This window comes from Helianthus annuus, chromosome 9 (assembly GCF_002127325.2).
Source record: "Helianthus annuus cultivar XRQ/B chromosome 9, HanXRQr2.0-SUNRISE, whole genome shotgun sequence".
In the NCBI taxonomy this organism is placed as follows: Eukaryota; Viridiplantae; Streptophyta; class Magnoliopsida; order Asterales; family Asteraceae; genus Helianthus; species Helianthus annuus.
In genome coordinates, this window is record NC_035441.2 from 25,913,956 (window position 1) to 25,928,325 (window position 14,370).

The window sequence follows — 14,370 nt, forward strand, 5'->3', positions numbered from 1 at the left end:
CCACGGAGCGCCGTTCGCCATGATTTTTTTTTTTACAAGTAGATGTGTGTATTATAAACACAGCCGTAAAAAATCATGGCGAACGGCGCTCCGTGAGGTGTAGTTTTTTACACCACAAGTTTGGTGTTTTTTAATTTTTTTTCTTTTTTCTTTTTTTTTTCACCAAACTTGTGGTGTAAAAAACTACACCCCACGGAGCGCCGTTCGCCATGATTTTTTACGGCTGTGTTTATAATATACACATCTACTTGTAAAAAAAAATTATGGCGAACGGCGCTCCTTGGGGTGTAGTTCTCACGGTTCTTACAACTCGGGGTGGTTTTCATTCTAGCGGCACCCAATAATTTTGTTAGTGTTAGATAATACTTGATGAAAGTTATATGATTTAAGTGTGTTTTACAAGTGTTTTTATCGGATTAATTTTAATCAAGTTTTATATAACACAAAAAAATATATAATTAAAGTCAAAGTTTATAAATAAAGACTTTGAAAATTCAAAATAAGACACATTTAATGTAATGGGACGGAGGTAGTAATTAAAAAACACTTTAAATTGACATGTGTGACAAATCAAATCATCAAACTTATAAGAGTAAAATGCCGTTTTCGTGGTTTGATGATCCTATATCTTTCCACCTTGAGGTGTTATCATTCAAAAAGTTTGCCATCTTGCCATTTTCATTTGCATTTCCATTTCGAGAGACAAATGTCGCAATAAATTCTCAACATCAAGGAAGAAAATAACCACTAGAAACTGAAGTTTTAGGGGCGACATTTGTCGTCGCTAATAATGCCCAAAATCGCCGCTAAAAGTATTAGCGACGACAATAAGTCGCCGCTATTGCACCGACGCTTGTTAACCTGTTGCCGCCATTGATGTCGTCACTATTAGTTGATTAATTTTAGTGGCGGCTGTATAATTATAAAAAAAATTGCACAAATCAACCTTTATGTTATATCTAAACTGCACTTCATATCTTTCACTTTGAAATCGGCCAAAAACAACCTTTATATTCGTGTTTTGTTACATTCTATAACCTTTACAACTAAACTCGTCCAAAAACTCAGTTAAGTTTCCTCACATACTTTGCATGTGAGGGTACTATGGTCTTTTATAATATAAAAGTTGATTTGTTCAAAAATATTATTTATAATATAAAGGTTGATTTGTGCAAATATATTATTGTTATATATAGTAGATTTTTTTCCAAAAACATTATTGTTTGTTAATAATTATATATTTATATAAAGGTTGATTTGTGCAAATATATTATTATATATATAGTAGATTTTTTTCCAAAAACATTATTGTTTGTTAATAATTATATATTTTTATATATAAACGTATATAAAATATAGTTTTAAATTTATTTTATAAAATTCTGATTTTAATATTTTTATAAAGTAAATAATATAAAATACTTTTTCTATAAAGTAATATATAGCTTTTTTAATATGTTTATTATTTCAATATTATAACAAATTTTTTTTATTACTTTTACTTTTTAACCTTAAATATGTTAAAAACATATTATTATTGTAATCGCATTATCGGTATGGTTTACGAACTAAACCGAGAATACCGGTACGAGCATTCCTTTTCATGGATTGCAAATGATGTAAACACAACTTGATTGTTGTTCGGGGTCAGTATCGTTAAGGTACTGTAATCAACCGAACCAATACTGACTTAAAGTCTGTTGTAAAGCGCAAAGGAATCCAACTTGTATATATAATTGGAAAGTGATCATGAATAGTAATTTTATTTTTATAATAATATATTTTTTTATACGTTTATCATTTCAATATTGCAATAGATTACTATTATGTGTAGTTTTAACGTTAAATATAATTGGTAAGGCTCAATGAATAGCACTTTCAGTTTTTTAATAATATATAGCCTTTTTAATATGTTTATTATTTGAATACTATAACAAAGTCTATTATTGTATTTACTTTTTAAACTTAAATATATTAAAAAATATCATTTCTTATAATCGCAATACCGGTAGCGTAACAAACTGAACCAATATCAACTATACGAGTATTCGTTTTTATAGATTCCAATAGATGTAAACACAAGCCGATTGTTGTGCCGAGTGCCAACATGTTAGGACACTGTAATCAACCGAACCGATACTGACTTAAAGTCCGCCACAAAGCACAGAGGAATCCAACTTGTATATATTACTTTTATCATTTCAATATTGCAATTGATTACTATTACATTTACATTTAGTCTTAAACATATTTCTTTAATTTTAATGTTTAATAATTTTCTTTTTTCAATATTACTGAAATTGTCAATATCAAAACATATTTCTTTAATTTTAATGTTTAATAATTTTCTTTTTTCAATATTACTGAAATTGTCAATATCAATACTGTACCGTATAAAATCGGTATAGTATTTTTATTATTAGCGTCATCATTTGCTTATTATTATGTACGATTTGATAGAAGTTTTATTTGAACGGGTCATATATAGTTTACTTTTTATCATCACAAACCGAAAATTAAAAGTTATAAAATTTTATATTAGTATCATCACAAACCGAAAATTAAAAGTTTTATTTGATAGATGTTTTATTATTAGAACTTACTTAATTTGAACCATCTGTTCCTTTAGACGTTAAGGAATTTGCAACAGGACTTGGATACAAGAAAGAAGTATCATCAGAGTCAGATGTATCAGCAGATACATGTGTGTCTTCTGCTGAACCGAATCAGGATCCTCCAGTTATTGTTGAGGATGCTGATTCTTTTGATGATCAATCTGATGATACTAACCCAGCAAAGTCTGATGCGGTAATCAAAGAAGAGGACATACCTCTTGAGAATCATATTCTATGTGATCCTCCTGCAAAACCCGCTAAGACTGTTGCAATCGAGTCCTCGTCTGCAAGAGAGTCGGAGAGTGTGAATTTGCTGTACACTCTTGTTGGTGATGATAAAATCTCCTCTGACAAAGATTTTCCTATTAAGAATGTTAATCAATCTTTAATTAGTAAAATTTTGAGGATTCAACAAGTAAGTTTTTGGGAAAGATAGGATCACATGTTGTGGTAACACAGTGTCCTCCTATTCCAAAGGCTGAAGTTCGAAAACAATGTGGCAATCAGAAATTACCAACAGTGAAAAAGCAGCAAAATCACACCAAACCAAAGGGTAAATTACCGACTCAAGGTCAAAAGAAACAGACCCAAAATAAGAACAAAAAGGTGAACTTTGTGAAATCAACGGGAACGGATAAAATTGAAACTTTCGAAAACAAATCCAACGTGGATTTTGTTAAACAAAGTAAAATTTTGAAAAGAAACAGTCAAAACAATTACACACAACACACAAACGGTTGTGATGTAGGACCAAGTACCTCAAGATCACGAAGTTCATCATCAAGTTCTTACAGTTATGATACTCCGAGGTTGTTGAGCGAAGATCATGCTTTGAATGTGGTGAGCATGGGCACATTGTTAGAAACTGACCATATCTCACGAAAGGAAAGGCAAAGGTTGATGCCCCCCATGGTAACAATTACCATAAAAGATCTGTTTCACCAAAACAGGACCCTCGTCTTGTTAAACAACGAGAAGTGAAACAGAAAAAGAAACAACGAAAAGAAGTTGAAAAGGCGTTAAAAACGGAGGTTTTCCAAACAAAATCTGTTAAATCGAATGTTAAACATGAAAAACAGAAACAGATTTGGAAACCAAAACCAGTAACTGTTTCAGGGGAAGCTACATCAATTCCGAATCATCGGGAAATGGATGTCACAATTCTCGATGATGACGGACGACCCAAGTCTGTGAAGGCTTGGGTCCCCCTCTCCAACTAATCTCTGAATGAGTGTGCAGGATGTTCCAGGAGGAACTATTGATAGTCTTAGGATTGTTGATAGTGGAGCATCCATGCACAAGATCGGCGACATAAGGCTTCAAAATATTGTTACATCCAGGAGAATATTGTTGCCATTAATGGAGAGAAAGGAAAAAGAAAAGAAGACAAAAATGTCTGATGAAAGAATGTGGTTGAATGAAGTTGAAAAATTCGACTAGATGGAATATGTGCCAAAAATTTGGTTGTTATGGTTTTTTATCAGGTCAACATGATAGATTCAATCAAAATGTACGCATTTGCAGCACGTCTGAAGTTCAAAATTAACAAGATGAACGTGCAGTGTACATTTCTTCGCGGTGTGATTGAAGAAAATGTGTTTGTTGAACAAACCAACCAGGTGTGCGGATGCCTTGGCGTGGATTGAACAACCGCACACTACTTCTCAAAGAGAAAGACAAAGGCCTTCGCTGGTGCAACGTGTAAGACCAGCCAGACCTGGAGGTTTATGATCTTGTTGCTGTGAAGAGTTTTCTCGGATTATGTGAAGTAGCTACAAAAATCGACCTTGAAATCCACACCGGACCAACCGGGAAAGCGCTCAGATTTATGGCAATGCACGAAGCAGTTGTAGGATACGGTTTTGAATTTCTAATCTCTCCTATACTTGTCGATATTTAAGCTGCTTTATGAATTATATCATCTCGTACAACACTCTTTGGCCTGACACGTTGAACTTAAATATCACCTCACACGTAATTGTTTCACTATGAAACTCGTCAATGTTGTCATGGTCCGCACCGCTTACCGACGTGCCAACTGATTTTTCCAAAATTCGATAAATCTTTTCTGATTAAAACTTAATTTTGGTAAACGGCATTGAGGTAAAACATGAGTTAAACCAACATCGGAAAATCATTTTTGTAAATATCTTTGTGTCTTTTAAATTTTATCTTAGTTTGTTGATTTTAGGGGGAGTAAATCCAAAATCTGAAAAATTCAAAAACATCGAAAAATTTCAAAAACACAAAAACAATAGAAAAACAAAAATGAGTTTCCTGGCGAGCAAAAGAGAAAATGATAGTATATCAGTGGTCTATCCAAACCTCTTTAAACCTTAAATGAAAAACGATAAGCAGCTCTATATAAGATGTATCGGTAGGCTCACAATCATTTTAAAGTGTGCAGGGTGATATAAATCTTAATCGACTGAAGACCAGGTGGGAACCATTCATTGGCATATGGTCTTAGTACCGAAATTTCGTTTGATAGATTGCCGAGGTTCTGAGATATTCGGTCTTTATGCTGCTTATCATCTGGGTATCATCGTTGTATCTTTTACCGAAAAATATCGGGGACGCAAGTCTAGATCTTCCATGATACTATACATACGTGTACATATTGCATTCGACCTCAATAAGTGATCAACAATCACATGTCCCTCAAAATAAGTGATAAAATATCACATTTATCCGGGAGTCAAGTTCGTCTCTCTGCTGTACGAAAGTACTGACCTGTTTACGGACTTGCTCCTGTGCCCTCATGCATCGAAAATCATGTTCCTCATCAATAAGTGATTCTATCACATAGGGCTTGTTTTCAAAATCAAAATAAGTGAGAATCTCACATCATATACGGTCAAACAGATGATAATCGGTATACTCACCGGTAAGATGAACTCTTGTGCATACCTTGATACGGGAATATGTCGTGATGTGAATGAACACCGGTCGGTAAGTATAAATCATACCTTAACGTATCCCCTCGCCATGATTACATTTGATAAGTTGAGCTTATGTGGACAACAATACCGATAATTGTTATAGGATGCTTATCTTAATGTTAACTAATTGAACAACAAGAGCGTTTTGGCGTGACCGTACACTGATATGATTCTCTTACCCTCGAAACTCGCAAAAAGAATGTCTGTAAATATTTATTTAATGCTTTCAGTTTCTGCATCTTTGTATATATTTATTTACTGCTTTCAGTCTTTACATTTGAAATATTCAAAAATTCCAAAAAGATTTTAGGTGTGTTTTCATATAAACTTTATAAAAGCCAAAAAGATTTTTTTTCTATCTTATTTTCGATTGTACGATGTTGGATCTCGAGTCTTCGTTGCCTGAAAGCTGAACCAAAACCAAAGTGACTAGATCTTCATAAACGGTCGAAATTTGCAAGTTTTGAAAGTTAAAGGATAAAATTGACAAATTTGATAAACTTTCAAACTGTCGGACGGTGTTTGATTGAAATATGGTCATACGTGTGTTGTTTGTTTATACTAACTATATTCCAAGCAATTGTTCTCATTACGCGTTTAGATTTCTTGCATGTGCAGATTCTAAAGGCAAGGAGAACATGGTCGATGACAAGCTTCGGAATGAAGACACGACGTGAAGGCACTCAAATGATAAAGATGATCGAGTTGCCCCTGACCATCATCAACACCACAAGGATCTCAAGTACTGAAGATCAAGTCATTCACGAGCATAACTCAAGGGGGAGCTTATGTTAAGGGGGAGTTTGTCAACACACTTCCTACATGAAACGGGGAGTTTGTTGATACACTTTCTGCTTTCAACGCGTGAAGACTTTGAAGATCCTCCGATATAGAAGACATGAAAGGCGGATCTCGCGAGTAGCGTCCAAGGGGGAGTTTGTTGATACATGATATGTGGACGCGACTCGACTTGACGCGACTCGGCTTAGCAACGACATTCCTCCGTCGTGTGCTTCAAGATTACAAGTGGGCCAAGAGAACAAAAGACTTGAACCTTAGTCATTGGGCTGGGAAGCAAGACGGCGAAACAAATCTGGGCCTTCACTGGTATGGGCCTAAGCCCAAAATGAAGAAACACATGTGGGTCGATGAAACAAGCCTGTTTCGTCGACTGAGATTATGTTTCGCCGTTCATTTCTTTGTTTCATCGATGCTTATGTGTTTCGCCAAGAACTGATCCGTTTCGTGGTGTCTATGACTATATATAGTCAGTCTCTAGATAGAGCACACAGAACACACACTCGAGAGAACTGAGAGAGAGTTTACAGAGTATATTTGTAAACATTGAGTTGTAACTGACTTTCATAGTATTAATACAGAGGTGTTAATCGTTGAGTCTTGTGTGTCGTTTATTTACGTGTTCTATCTCGGTTTGCTATCTCGGTTGGATTCCGCACAACCGGGGTAGTTTGTATACAAGGATTAGGCGACTAGATCCTCCCCTAGCCGGACCTACAAAAAGGCTGACACCATACCCACTTACAATCATTCCATGATCCACATATATACTCACATCAACCTCATCACCAGCATCTAATATCTTCCCAATTGGCCAATAGCTTAACCATAAAACATCTTCATCAACTCTAGGTTTGCAATAAACTACAGGGTTATATACCCAAGTAAGCCCCTTGGTCCTGTTGCTGATTTTGACAAACACACACCACTCATTGTCTACACCTAATGATATGTACAAACAACTTACATTTAATCATTGGATCATGTTTTTCTCATAATGATAAGGCACCCAAAAGGATAAGTTTGATGATGATGACGTATACTCATATGTCATCATGATTTGATCCGTTGTTCCTTGCAGAAATATGCTCATTATACCATATTCATACAACATCTGCACCACATAAAATTATGTTAGTCATATAGATATGTGTTTTTGTGTGCTTATAAATGCATATGCTATATTTTAAGAAAGATAACCTGAATTTTCCCATCTATTTCTTTAGTAACCTTATAACTAACCAGGTCCACCTCATCATATTTGTATTCTTTTATCCAATGCCATTGTTGAATCAGATCTGCTTTATCCACTTTTGCTAAAGGCACTATTTTAAAAAGGCCTGGAACTTCTGACAGGTTGTAACAACCTTCATAAGAAAACTTTATCAGACTGAAGCGACCTGATTGGAATGTAATACTCTCTAATGATTTACACCCATCTACATACAACTTTACTAGCGTTGTTGGCATACAGGGTAGAGACTTCAAATTTTCACAAGAAAGTAAGGAGAGTTTTCGAAGCATATTAAGTTCAGTTCTTTTGGGCAAGTATTCAAAAGGATTGTTAGACAAAACAAAGTTAAATAATGATTGTGCCCGGAATACTACATGAACATCTTTGTCATACTCAAGGTTACAGCTACTTAGATCCAAAATGATTAACGACTGGGGTAAGAAAGCAATGGCTGAATATCATTGCTTGATGAAGCCTTCCATAGTTTGGTGCAACATGTCAAATACAAGTTAGCAAGCCTGTCAAGGTATCTTATAGAATTACAAAGATGTATTAGACGACTACAGTTCCGAAGCATCAAAGTTTCAAGTTTAGGGAGTAGATGGAGACTGCGAATGCTAACAAGTTTGTAACAAGTTTAAATAAGGGCTTTACATTCAGATGAAGTAATCATAGCTAAAAGGGAAATTGAAAAAGAGAAGATTGAATTTCTTTTACCAGGGGCTCTTCGAATGTTTCCATGTGTCCACAACGCTCATGTGTGAAAATGTGTATATTAAATTCGAACAAGTTTTAAAAATGGAATCACAACCTAAACCACACACAATCGGCAAGTGCACCGGTCGCAGTGTAGTGTAGATGGCAAGACCGGATATCAATCCGTGGACACTATACGCAAACTCTAGATAATGAACCTCTATCGAATATATAGTTAACTTTTAGATTTGTTTTGAAGTGATTTGTAATAATTAAATAATAACTAAATGAAATAAGAGCACGTATGAAACAAAGCCAACAAACGAAGCAAACACGCGAGCAAATTGTGATCAAATATATATGAGATAAAGGCTACCTAGGTGTCGAATCCCTAGAATCATGCAATGCTAATGTGATAATGATAACGGCTAAATATCTATTTCCCTCAATTGACCCCCGGTTAGAGATGTCCCAAATGAAGAAGCAAGACTAAATATGAAGTGCTAGAACGAATCGGCTCGAGCTATCGATACCAAATCCTACGAAAATAGAATCCTTTTGACCTCAGAGACAGTAATGTTAAGAGAAGATCCCAAAATCGCAAAGCAACCCCAACTTTGATAATTGAAATCCTAGGAAACCTTAATTACGATGCAATAAACGAGCCCGAGCTATCGGTCACCCAATCTACCCACCAATAATTAGCTAATAACCCAGCTCACCTTAATCGTCTTTCGAGTCACAATACGAGGATGCAAGTTTTAATATAGTGATTTTAATTATTAGTCAACTTGGTCAATTTCTCAACACAATATTCAACCCGAAAATCCTAAGATCAACGAATTAAATTAAATCCTAAGTCTAGGGGGAATTTCTTCGTGCCTAAACCACTGAATTTATTGACTAATAAAATTACCAAAACATAACAACATGCAATATCAAGATCAATATCAAAGAAAAGTTATGTAAATCACATCAAATAACCGAAAACATGTCACAAACGCATTACAATCCTCTAGTTCATTAAAACCCAGGTAGTTATGACGTTTAGCTACTCATAATATTCAAGAAATCAACAAAACAAGGTCTGAAACAAACTGAATTCATAGTTCAAGACGAAAATAAACCGAAAAACTAATGTTTTACGAACCGAATACGTCCAAAACTCGAACCGAAAGCTTCCAAGACTCTTGCACAGCTCCAAGATGCTCCAAAATCGTCCAAGAATGCTCCAATGCTGTCTGGTATGCGATGATCCTTAAACCCTAGTCGGCTGCCTTGATTTATAATTTTTTTTGCAAAAACCGGCTTGCTTACGGACCGTATGGATAAATCTTTGCGGTCCGTAAGGCTGTTAGGTCAATCCGGAGCGCGCCCCCCCTTTGCGGACCGTAAAGACCAGATCTTACGGTCCGTAAAGGGTACTGTTCAACAATCCTTTATTTTCTTCTTGTTTTCCGACATGTTTTTCCGTGCTTCTCTTGCTGCATTCACTTCCCTCCGTTTTCACCGCTAAATCAGTAGGTTCATCATCAACTCCTGCAAATCCATAATTTGAACAATTAAGTATCCGAATCGCGAGAAAACCACACACAAACCAATCAAAATGTAAGGAATTCGATACGAAAAATATGTGTAATTATGAACATATCAAACATCCCCACACTTAACCTTTTGCTTGTCCCTAAGAAAAATCCTAAGCAGCATGTCTAACTCAAACACTTTAACAAGAACGCAAATCTCGAACAAGTTATAACGCGAACTACGAAGTCATCCACCACAAAAGTTTCGCAAGACTTACAATGTTCAAAAGGTGACGAATCATAACATTTAAATGAAAACGGGCCTACCTAATCAAGCTTTTCTTACCTTCGAGCAACCAATTATGCAACGTCAATACCCCTCACAATATCACTCATCTCTCGGCTGATAAATATATTATTTTGAGTGAACTCTCAAAACCAAACTATGAAGCACACTATCATAAGCTTGTACGCCAATCAGAATTCCACCTATTTGTTAAAATTTAACACGGATCAAGAGGACTTTATTGGGTAGGTAAGGGCTAAGGTAGGTATTGTATTTTTTTTTCGGAAATAATGGGCTAAACACATAATCACAAAATAAACCGGATAAATACGAAACAAATACTAACACATTGGTCATTTTGACCCACAACTTTATTCTATTTTTTTTCTTTTTTTTCACATTTCCATACTTTTTTTTTTCATTTTTTTCGTGTTTTTTTTCATATATAATAATCACATAACACGATCCGGCTATCAAATCACAAACAGGTAACAAACGAACGGCTAGGCTCAAAGTGGTGTATCTAGGGGTAATGATGAAACGGGTCAAACACAAAGGTAACACAAACAAGGTGATCCTAATGCCTCTATCATATCCATGTCAAATCCTAACCGAAGGTCTCAAACTGTATCAAAATGCACAAGTTCTAAAGTAATGCAACAAAGTCGGTAAACACACATGAAACGAAAGTAGTGAACATATAAATATGAACATGTAAAGGCTCAAATCTCACTATCATGTGGTAAACAAGGGCTACCGATATCGACAATGCACAACTAATTAACTCTCCGGCTCCATCCACTATCCTAGGCATCCCAAACCCTTTTACTTCCCAAAAACCGATTCAGTCAACCTACTATCCCGCAACTTAAAGAAACACGTGCTTTCCAACTCGTAAATTCGACAATTAAACCGCTTTTGACCGACGTTTTGATAAGGTTTCTCGTTTTCTACGCGCTAAAGGATCGGGACTCACAAAACCAACTCTTTTTTTTCGATTTTTTTAATTAATTTTTTTAAAGGTATTTACAGACTCATTTTACAAAATTCCCCCATCCCCACACTTGAAAGACACATTGTCCCCAATGTGAACAAAAAGGAAATAAACAAAGAAAATACAACAACAACAATCAGGAAGAGTGAAACTGAAACTCCCCTGATATGCTCGATACACTGCTCGTAGACGAATAAACCGTTCAGCTTACGCGACTCAGCATCATAATATAACCTGTATAATGAACTGCACGGCTAGAAGCAATATATCAAACACAACCATAATATACAATAAATATACAACTTACAAGTACAACAAAAGACCCAACCGGTTACCCTTACAATTCCCCCGAATATATGTATCAAGTACAGACCATGATCCTAAAAACAAAAATAAAGGGAAAAGTACAAAGGTAACCCAAAATCCCTGCTGATGCTGACTACTGCTGGCCTGGTGGGTGCGGCTGATCCTGTGCAGGAATGTGAAAATGATCAATGACGCGCTGAAGCATCGTCTTGATCTCTGCCTGTGTATCTATCACCTCCTCTACAGACTGCTCCAAACTATCTAACCTTTCATCCACTGATCTCGCTGCTCTAGGGGCTCCAGCACCCCTAACCCGAGCTCTCTCTCCCTATCGCCATGCCTAAAACGTGGTGCTACCACCGGGACATCCTCCTGTGCCTCACCTCCGGCCCCAATAACCAACTGCACGGCCCTCGGCTCAAGAAACCTAGGCGGATCGCCTGGTGCCAATAACTATATCATCTGCCTCATGTCACACAGCCTATAAAGTGACCCAGCAGGCTCCTCATGCAACCATCCTGGTGGGAAGTCCTGATACACCCCCAAGCTCTCAGCAAGTACACTAATGTATGATCCCATACAGATCCTGGAGTCTGTACCGCATCCTCGAGCTCTATCAAAGGAGTGAAGTAAGAACACTGCTAAATTGGCCTCCTGGCCCTCCACCATGCAATATAACGCGAACAGATCATGATATGTAACTTTCTCGAGACTCACGTATCGAGAAAGTATGGTGCAAGCTAGAATCCGATGTAGAAAGCGAATGACCGGATCTCTGATCTGTGAGGCTGGAATCCCTGAAGACCACACACCATCTCCTATGGTGGACCAAAATGCCGTCAGCTGTGTTGTGGTGACACAATGAGGTAATGCCTCATCCGTCCACCCCATCAAACTCTCAGTGAAGACAGGCTGCGTAGTCTCCTCCAATGTATACAACCCTGTGTGGACGGCGAACTGACCAAGGGACAATATGTGTGTCCGTCGTCCAAGGGCAAAGCTAACTGCGGCAGGCTCAGCAATGCGAACATGATGTAGCCTGAAAGTAGCATGAAACTCCAGTACAAGCTCATGATGATACACCCGCCTCTCGTCTAATAACCTCCTCCAGCGAGGTGTGATCAACCCCTCAAACCTAGCACGAGCGCCCATGCGCTCCATCAAACCCCAATCCAGTACTCTAGCCTTGTGATAACGTAAACCGAGATACCCCTGTAAAGCTGTGTACTCATCTGAATCTGGGTGAAACTGCAGCAGTGTGTGCCCCTCCTCCGGTGGAAGGTCAGCTGGTGGTGGTATCACTACAAACGGATCAGGCATCCGCGGATCCTCAGAATATCGGATCACTCGAGCAGGACGCTCGGGCGGTGGCTGTGGTGGCGTACGTTGACCAGAAGGGCGACCCCGCTTGCGAGATGGCTGTGCTGAAGACGAAGATGCCATATCTGCACTCATTTACAACAGTGAGAAATACAAGACAAAAATACAAGGCACCGCCCCCAAACAGGTTTTACGATGAATTTTTTTTTAATTAATTTTTTTTATTTATCATTTTTTTTATTATTATTATTTTTTATTTATTTTTTTAACAATTAAAGTAAACGAAAGAAATGAATGAAACGGAAAGCGACAATACATATTTTTGGTGTGCTGGGGGTGGTAGCTGCGGCCGCATAGCATTTCGTTCGCGGCCGCACCGAATAAATATACAACAACAAAAATTAAAAAATCTGGCATGCCCCCGACGTATTTACAAGAAACCAACCGTCCTCGCCCGAATGGAGATTGAGTACGGGCGAGGCGGTCGCAATCCTGTAAATAAAGCGCAATAACACTAGACACATATCAATTCAAAGCGCAACATCATCATGCTATAGACATCCGAAATAAAGATACAACATACAACAACATAATACGCCTAAAGTATGACTAAAACGACTCGAAAGCATAAATGACGCAACAAATTAGGCACGACCCGGGACTTTTGACTCTCCAAAACTAAACCGACACAACGATTTTTTTTTTAAAAAAAACTATACATCAACACTAGACGACTCGACTAAACTCAAAAACCTCGACACAAAACATTACAAAGACGACTCAAGCTACACCTTTGAATGGCACGACTAACACGACACGATAAACTGACTCGACACTGAAGCAACTCAGACAAAACAAACCAAAATGTACAGACTCACGAACTGATTTAACAGAAAGAATCACAAGATACATACCTGAACTGTCGATTGAGTGCGGAAATCGAGGTGAACAGTGGTTGGTAGACGGTGCCCGATAGCTCGGTGAATGGTGAAGGTGGTCAGCGGCTGGGCGGATGGGTAGTGGTGGTTTGGTGGTTGGTTGCAGGTGGCAGCGAAGAGCGGTGGTAAGAGTGGTGCGGTGATGGTGGAGGAAAGGTGGGTGATGGTGGCTGAGGCTGGTGGAAATGGTGAGAGGGCGGTGGTGTACAGCGGCGGAGAGGCGGGTGAGCGGAGGGTGGTGGTTGGTAGGTTGAGAGTGACGTGGTGACGGTGGTAGGTCTGGGCGGTGAAGGTGAGGGGGTGGTGAGCGGTGATCGGCGGTTGGAGGAGGGTGGTGTTTGGGTGAATGAGGAAGACGACCCAATTTGGGGTTTTATATTTTTTTGAACTGGCGAAAGGCTTACGAACCGTATGACTAACCCTTTGCGGTCCGTAATTATTTCACTTTTTTTTTCTGACCGCCTCATTCTTACGGACCGTATATGAACCTCTTTGCGATTCGTAAAGTGTGCCAAACAGATTTTTTTATATATATTGTTATTTATTAATTATTATTAATGATTTATTATTATTAGTGGTTATTATTATTAATAAACCCTTAACTCACCTCGTTTCCGACGTTACACCCGCACGCCTTGGCTTGGTTTTTCTCTACCTGTGAACTGCGCGTCTCGACAAACAGATCAGTACGCTCAAAACAAAACATACTCTACAAGAC